This window comes from Triticum urartu, chromosome 1A (assembly GCF_056163025.1).
Source record: "Triticum urartu cultivar PI428250 chromosome 1A, HENAU_Tu73, whole genome shotgun sequence".
In the NCBI taxonomy this organism is placed as follows: Eukaryota; Viridiplantae; Streptophyta; class Magnoliopsida; order Poales; family Poaceae; genus Triticum; species Triticum urartu.
In genome coordinates, this window is record NC_141873.1 from 208,244,455 (window position 1) to 208,252,360 (window position 7,906).

The following is a 7,906-nucleotide window of genomic DNA, read 5'->3' on the forward strand; positions in this document are numbered from 1 at the left end:
CAACAAACGCGATAAAGGGGTTGCCAATCTCTTCACGGTCACTTACGAGAATGAGATCTGATAGAGATAATAAAATAATATTTTTGGTATTTTTATGATATAGATTAAAAGTAAAGATTGCAAAGTAAAATAGATTGGAAACTTATTTAAAACTATAATGAAGCTAGCCAACTCACCTCCACAAGGCTCCCCCGATTGGAGCTTCGTCGATCGTTCGATCTGACTTTCTGACGCGCCTGAGCCGTTGGACTTGCGATTAAATTATCTTCACCCCACGGTTCATTTTTCTGCCCAATGATTGATGGGCTCGTCTCGTGTCTGTATTAGCTGGGTAAGCGGCGCCCGGGTGACAGAGAATTTGTCCCATCCGCGCGCCGCGCCCGCACCCAACGCAACCCAATCCCCTCGTCCCGCACGCCGTGCACACTCCGGTCCCCTCATCCCGCACGAACCCTAGAAGAGAGATAGGAAGATGAGAGGGAGAGAAAGGGGAGAGGAGAGGAGAGGGAGGTCCGGCAGCGGACGGGAGAAGGTGACCGGCCAGCGTCGGCCTACACCGGCGAGGCGTCGGCCTGCGCCCCGCCTCCTTGCTGCTCCGTTTACTCCACCGATTTCTCTCCGGCTGCCGGCCTCCCAGCCCCCCCACCTCGCAATGGCATTTCCTAAGGATCAGCGCGAGCAAGGCCAACAGGCGGAAGGAGCGGATCGTGGCCTCGCACGCTGGCTCGTCATCTGCTTTGGCACCTTTCGGATCCGCGCTGCTGCGTGCGATGGTTCTAAATCAGTGCAGGACGTCGCCGCCGGATAGTAGGGCCGACGGATTCTTCGCATCGGGGGCTGGCTGGCAGGGGAGGGTCAGGAGGCCGGCATGACTTGCTAACGAGTAGAGGTCGGCCCCGCTCTTGCTTTGCTCTCTTTCTCCTCCTCGTTGTGTTGCGCTCTCTCTCTCTCTCTCTCTCTCTCTCTCTCTCTTCGATTGGATTGCCTCTCCTTCACCAGTGGTGTGCTCTTGTCGGCTGCAATGCCGTCCATACTCTGGACGGGACTGCTGGTTGAGATTCGTTCTCCTTTCCTGATCTTGTCGTGTACCCTTATTTTTGCTATGCCCTGCTGATTTCGTGTTCTTCCTTCTGTCCGCGTCGTGCGCAGGTTGATTATCTTGACATCCTCTCCTGCGTCCACTGTCGCGCCGTTCTGCCTTCGGCGATTAATTGAGGTGACACCACGCTCCATTTTCTTTTCTGCAAGATGTTTGATGAAATGCATATTTGTTAACCTTTTTTTGCGTTCAGTTCATTTTGCCTGTTGTTCATTCTTGCCTTATCGTCCGTCTTTCCTCCTTTTCTAGCCTACTTCTCCTTTCCAGGTCGGGTAAATGGACTGCTCTTTTGCTTGTATGTGGATGACTATTCTTTTACCTCTGTGCACCGATCCACGTCATGCGTGTGGTTTGACTACTTCATCTCCGTTTATTTTAGATGGTTCTAGGATCTCCTTTGTTGCTGCATCTTGATCTCCTGCTTTGCTGTAACTATGTTCTGCTGCTTGATGTGTGCTTCCTTTCTTTCTAGCTACATGCTTATTCTTTCTAGCCACATGCATGCTTTCCTTTTGCTGTGGGAAATAGTTCAGTTATATTTATCAGTAGCATCTCTATGTTTATAGATACATACTAGGAACGTGCTTCTTTAGTGTGGCCTTCTCTTTTTTATGCAAGAAGTGTGCCTTCTCTAATCTGACAATCATCTTATTTGTTGTTCTAAATAATTACTGCAGGATGGAGCAGCAGGCATAGATGAAATCTACTGCCAATTTCTATTGGTTGCGGCATCTTCCGCTGAGTAACTCTACAAAACAGCCTGCCAGCATTGATTCTTGCAATAAAAAAATAAGTCTGGCATCATTCATAATAAGCTTATAGACTTAGATAATTTCTTAATCCTGCACTGGTTCTCACCAGTGAGATTGTAGATGTGGTATTTTGAGAATACCAGTGTAATTCACAGGTCCAAAAGCTCCATTTCTTAATGTGTTTTTGCAGAATGCTACCAGTAATGTTTTTCTTTTCCTTAATGTACAAACATATCTATTAGATATGATTTTGGATCTGAACTTTTCCCTGTCTGCAGCTCACATTGTGGTATGGTCATGGTACAGCAAAAGGAAAAGATGTTTAAACTTTTTTTGGGCGTCATACATGAAAAGTACCTTTATTTCCATTGAGCTTAATTACTAAGAAAATGTTACCACTATTTCCTTACTAATAAACCTAAATGTTCTGAAAGTTCGGTCTCTTGCTCTCTTTGCTTATGAATCGGACACTTTACCTTTCTTTAATCCTTACACGGTTCCACCTCGCTTTGACTGCATACTTTGATGGTGTTTGTAGGTATGGAGAGTGGTCATAATGTTACTTAAAGGAGGCCTCAACTTGCACCAAATACATGGGCATGTGCAACAGCAACTTATGTAGGTGAGTAGGTATTTATGCTTAGTTTTGACTTGAGTACAAAAAAGAGCTTGCTGACATATACAAGAGAATAGGCTACCCATTCTTGAATTGAATCAGATTGGTAGACTAAACCACGGTGGTGTACTCTTTGCTGCTGAGTTATTACAATCCAACCGAAAATAAGGGGAAAACAAACATGATCCTGCCATTTAAATTATGTCATATTTGTGGAGAAAAGTTGCATAGTTAGCTATTGCAAAATACTATCGACCCAGTTTTTGTTCAATAGACGTCCCTTCTTCGAATGTAGCTTGAACCTGCGCAAGGGCATGGTAGCATGCTCATTCTATTTTTTTACTAAGGTGGTTACACTTTCCTACTTTTTGCTGAAAGAGAGTCAATTTAGTCATGAGCTATAGCGGCGTTTCTGTTTACTGAATTTCGTTTTGCAGTTCCCTTCTCTTGAATGTTTATTCAAATGTGCCTAATATTTTTTTCATGTTTCTAAAAACTAATAAATGCTGCTCTCAAATCAGTTAGGAGGATGAAGGTAGTAGCTTACTGAACTCTCATTTCTGGAAAAATCTGGAGATGTCTTGGTATGGAGTTTCATGATCAACTTGCTCCAGCATAGTTAGTCTCTCTAGACTAATTGTTTGTCACTATCTATTCTATACATGTGTTTGATTGGTTGTGCAAACATGCATGCATTGGTCTGTGTGGAAATTGCTTTATCCGGTCTGTTCTATAGCAATGTTTCTAGTGGCTGTTTAGCACATATATTTAGATAGTTGCATACGCATGCTTCGTTCTGCCAGAAAATTATCTTCCCTGATATGTTTTCAGATGCTATTTGTATACATGTTTGTCTTTGTCATCTTTATGTTGAGTTGTGGGTTCCAAATATATTTATGATGATCGTTTGCATGGTGGGTCATGTCAGCGATGTGCGTTGCATATTCATGATTCAAACTCTTTGTTGGGTATATATCTATATGAAGTTGTTTTTGAATGGCCCATGATTCGTTTTTTATTAGCATTTTAGTTTAAGCATTTCTCCAGAGAATCTTGATATCCAACTGTATATATATCCAGTCATGTTTTTTTACTCTGACTGATTTCTTTTTTTGTTTTGTTTTACAGTTTGTACAATCTCTAAAGATGGTGCTCCATTGTTCTGTTAATCAAGATTTGTTCCCTCCTTTCTCACTAGCTGATACGTGATGACCGTTTGCATGGGGGGTTATGTTAACTATATTCTATTCATGATTCAAACTGTTTGTTGGGTAATTTAGTTTAGACATTGTGTCCTGAGAATCTTGATATCTAGCTGTATCGGTACAATATAGTTTGCGATTTTTCCCTCTGAATTTATATATCCACTCAGGTTGGGATAGGTTATGAGTATTCTTAGTGTGGAAACAGCGGCAGTGCTGCACTTTCATCAAATGATGATATGCCAACCTTGCGCCATTTGGCTCTATGTTACCCGAATAAGATAACAAAATACACATGCTCAAGTATATATTTTCAATACCCCCCTGATGATGCCTCATTTCTTCAGAATTTGAGGCTGTTCTTGATATGCCAGGTAGGTCCGGCTATCGAGTCAACAATTATATTTTGTACTGTGTGATGATACATTAATAATCACACTTGAATGTGTTACCTAAACCTGTCTTGCTTTTGTATTTCATCCTCCTTTGAACCATCCAATGACTTGTTCACTACAAATGATAAGTGTGAGGTGTACAGAAACCTGCACCTTATATTCCTGTCTTGCTTTTGTATTATATCCCCCTTTGAACCATCCGATGACTTGTGCACTACAAACGAGAAGTGTGAGGTGTACAGAAACCTGCACTTCATATTTCTTACATTCCTGTTTTATTTAATGTCTGAGCCTCTTTATATTGCTTACATGTGTGATTTATCTAATCTCTGAGCAAGTGTGAATGTTTATAATTGGGTTAATAAGCCCAGTTGTTTGAAGAAGCAATTTGCATTTCAGATTTTAGGATTGTACTAATTCTTCTATCCATTTTTGATTTGCCCCTGCCATTGTAGAAGTATGAGTGGGTTGACTTTTCTTGACGTGTATTTTATACAACGAGCAACTACCTTGCGCCGTCTTGCAGCCACCAACAACCCCATGACCCTGCATCAGGTCAAAAAAATATTCAATAATTATTTCTTATGCAGGGTCATTGAATTGTTGGCTTCAGACATACTGTACTGTTGGGCTGCAAGCGTACTTCAGTTCTAAACTTATCCCTTTTCCCTTCATTTTTCTAAGACTGTAGTGTTGGGCATTAAGTAGGAGTAGTTACTTATACTAAGGAGCAGATATGTATGACATGTTAATTTCACTTATTTTTGGAACGAAGGTCTCACTTCATTTATATTAGTCCTTGACGTCTGTGTTCTTGATTGTGCAAAATTGTTCCTTTCTGGGTAGATGAAAGTCCAGATTCCACTAAAGGAAGATTCAGTAGGCTTTCTGTTACATGTTGCTAAAAGTAAATGAATCGAATTCTTTCTGTTTTGGTTCAGGACAAATTTGATTTTGGGAAGACAAAGGTCTGACAAGGATGAGAATGGGATACCAGATTACACCGACGGAGGCTCGGACATGGATCTGCTCCTGCTCTCAGCGGGAATACTGGATGTTCTTGAAGCTTTGCCATACACACGTGCTACTTTTGGCACTTGCGTGGGCTCCTGTTTGTGTCAATGCAATTTGCATCTGTCAGCGGATTATGGCGACCTTGGTTATTGGCCTACAGGTATGTTTGTGTATGGATGTCACAAAATTGTTATGCAGAAAATAAGAGAGTAGTACATTTCAGAGATACAAGTATCTTGTTCAGTTTAGTCAGAGCACATGCAAACAAGTAGTTCCCTAGGGTGGAGGCCTTCCACTTGCTTTTGCTAGCTATATGAAATAGACTGAACCTTAACCTAACTACGATTGGATGTCTAAGCTGAATTGTTGCATCCTTAGACATGGAATTATGGATCAATTTTAGCTCTCAAGAAATGCCTACATATGGTCCTATGCAATCCCAATTTATTCAGGCAAGCATCCCAAAAGTTCACTAATGAACAAAGCAACGTCACACAGAATCTAAGTTTTAGGCCAGGTTACTGTAATGTATTTTTAAAGATGTACCTTAGAGAAATTGTTCTGCCAACAATCCAATTAAATTTACATGCCATTAGGCTTCCCTGTAAATTCTAAAATGTCTTAGGCTTCCCTGTAAATTCTGCAAATTTATGGCATGCCATTAAAACCTACAGGGTGCTCCACCGATGGTGAAAATACCTCACAGGATGATGTTGGATATTATTCTACACATTTCGGGCCTACCGGTGGCTGAGTATCGAAGCAAAATGTGACAGTGGCATGATGTGGATGAATATAATTTCCATACATCAACATTATCTTTTGGAGATAAAATAGCCGTATGGCTATTACATGAGACCATGTCAGAAGACCCTGCTGCTATGGAAGCAAAATGATTCATGAAATCTGCGGTGAAAACAGAGATAAGATACTACAATTACAGCAGCATTGAGAAATCAAGGACACGAAATGAGTCTGAAAAATGCTATGGGCTAATTCGTTGTAGCTAGGTACATGCATGACTTCTCTTATATATATGCAATGTAACAATGTGGATAACTAGAACTGTTGTGATGCTGCTCTATTATAAGTAGAAATAACTCATGGTTATCTTTTCTTTTGTTTACAGGCGATGTGTGGTGGAAGCTGTACTCACAGGAAGACTATCTTGCTATGTATAAACCATGTTCTACGATTCACTTTTGTTATGCATATTTACTTTCCAGTTTTAGGACTGAAATCCATCCATTTTAATGAATTTGGTTGTATGGGCATTACCTATTTGACTTAGGCTTGCTTCATCACATATAGACTGCTTTTCTTTTCCCCACTGCTTGTATGACCTAAAACTATCATGTATATGAGGCAAGTTATTAGCAATGTTTCACATTTTCTTACTTGCAATACTGTGTTTGCCTATTCAGGTGTTCCAAGACCCAAATCATCGGAAAAACAACACATACAACACTTTTTTTCTTTTGAACTTTGGTTACCCTTATGCAAGCCCCCGTTCATTTTGTTTATATAGTGGTTACAATAATAACCATATGTGCTTGCTCAATACTAATAATTGGAATAGTGGTTACAATAATAACCATATGTGCTTGCTCAATACTAATAATTGGAATATTTTCAAAGCACGTATGGTGTGGGTCTGTTTGCAATTTGGCGCAACGGGAGATTACTGAAAAATACACATTTTTTCAACATGACATGGTCTTGAAATGGGACTCTACTACCAAATTAAAATGTGTAGGCATATCTCATTGTAGATGACAAGTCTATTTTTTATTAAAGGGGGTTAAATTTGTTATCATATATATTTGCCTACTAATAAAACAACTAAAACATGGAGTTTCTTTTCATGCCGAACATGGATTCAGTGGGTCTCTGTGCCATTTGTTACCCAGCCGACGAACCGAGAAAGAAAGGAGGGGGATAGACAGTCTTCGCTCGCTCCGCCCCCTGCCGCTTCTTATTCAGCTCCTCACGGGCCACAGGCATCGCGGGTTGGGTTAAATAACATGGGCAATCCTAAAACCTTCTGATCCTTATATCTTCGTATATGCACAACAAAGACATGTTTTTTTCTTAGGTTTCTTATATTTTTCCTCATTTTTGCAGGAAAACTATGCATGGCTAGGTTTCTCATCATGATAACCATGTTTCCGAACTTGCTAAAAAATACAACCATGCCAACTTTACTCTCTCATCATAGTGCCCATATTTTCAAACTGAGCATATTCATATTATGCAAACTTTCCCTTTTCCCAGACTATTATTTAACAACGTAATAAACATGTTTAAAAAATAGCATGCTTTAGTTGAAGGTTCTTGCAGCATGAAATTATTTTCATCGACAACATGTCTTCAGTAGGTCTCTGCGCCATTTGGCGCAACGGGTCAACTAGTATGATAAAAGATAGACCCGGGGGCCATAGATTTCACTAGTGGCTTCTTTCAAGAGAGCATAAGTATTACGGTGGGTGAATAAATTACTGTCGAGCAATTGATAGAAAAGTGCATAATTATGAGAATATCTAGGCATGATCATGTATATAGGCATCACGTCCGCGACAAGTAGACCAAAACGTTTGAGAACATCAAAAGTGTGAAACAATTGCTTGGCTTGTCATCGGGGTTGCGTAGATTTAAGTATTTTGTGTGATGAAGATAGAGTATAGCCAGACTATATGATTTTGTAGGGACAGCTTTCTTTGGCCATGTTATTTTGAGAAGACATGATTGCTTTGTTAGTATGCTTGAAGTATTATTATTTTCATGTAAATATTAAATTTTTTTCTTGAATCTTTCGGATCTGAACATTC

The 7,906-nt window shown here is 40.2% G+C and overlaps 3 long non-coding RNA genes across 5 annotated transcripts; 2 read left to right on the forward strand and 1 right to left on the reverse strand.

The window, feature by feature from the left end:
• Positions 1 to 340: 340 nt before the first annotated feature.
• Positions 341 to 5,239, forward strand: LOC125553150 (uncharacterized). Of its 3 annotated transcripts, XR_007303940.2 has the most exons (5): positions 345 to 889; positions 1,150 to 1,216; positions 1,777 to 2,473; positions 2,989 to 3,051; positions 3,596 to 4,316. It is a non-coding gene; the product is annotated as an uncharacterized LOC125553150 (long non-coding RNA). The 3 variants fall into 3 exon arrangements; XR_007303941.2 differs by adding an exon at positions 5,006 to 5,239 and having other exon boundaries at positions 341 to 889; positions 1,777 to 4,619; XR_007303939.2 differs by having other exon boundaries at positions 2,989 to 4,316.
• LOC147990606 (uncharacterized) lies at positions 4,876 to 6,070 on the reverse strand. Its single transcript, XR_015600027.1, has 2 exons — positions 5,747 to 6,070; positions 4,876 to 5,232 (listed from the first exon to the last, which is right to left on the reverse strand). It is a non-coding gene; the product is annotated as an uncharacterized LOC147990606 (long non-coding RNA).
• LOC147990607 (uncharacterized) lies at positions 5,804 to 6,475 on the forward strand. The gene is made up of 2 exons (XR_015600031.1): positions 5,804 to 6,088; positions 6,208 to 6,475. It is a non-coding gene; the product is annotated as an uncharacterized LOC147990607 (long non-coding RNA).
• Positions 6,476 to 7,906: the final 1,431 nt, after the last annotated feature.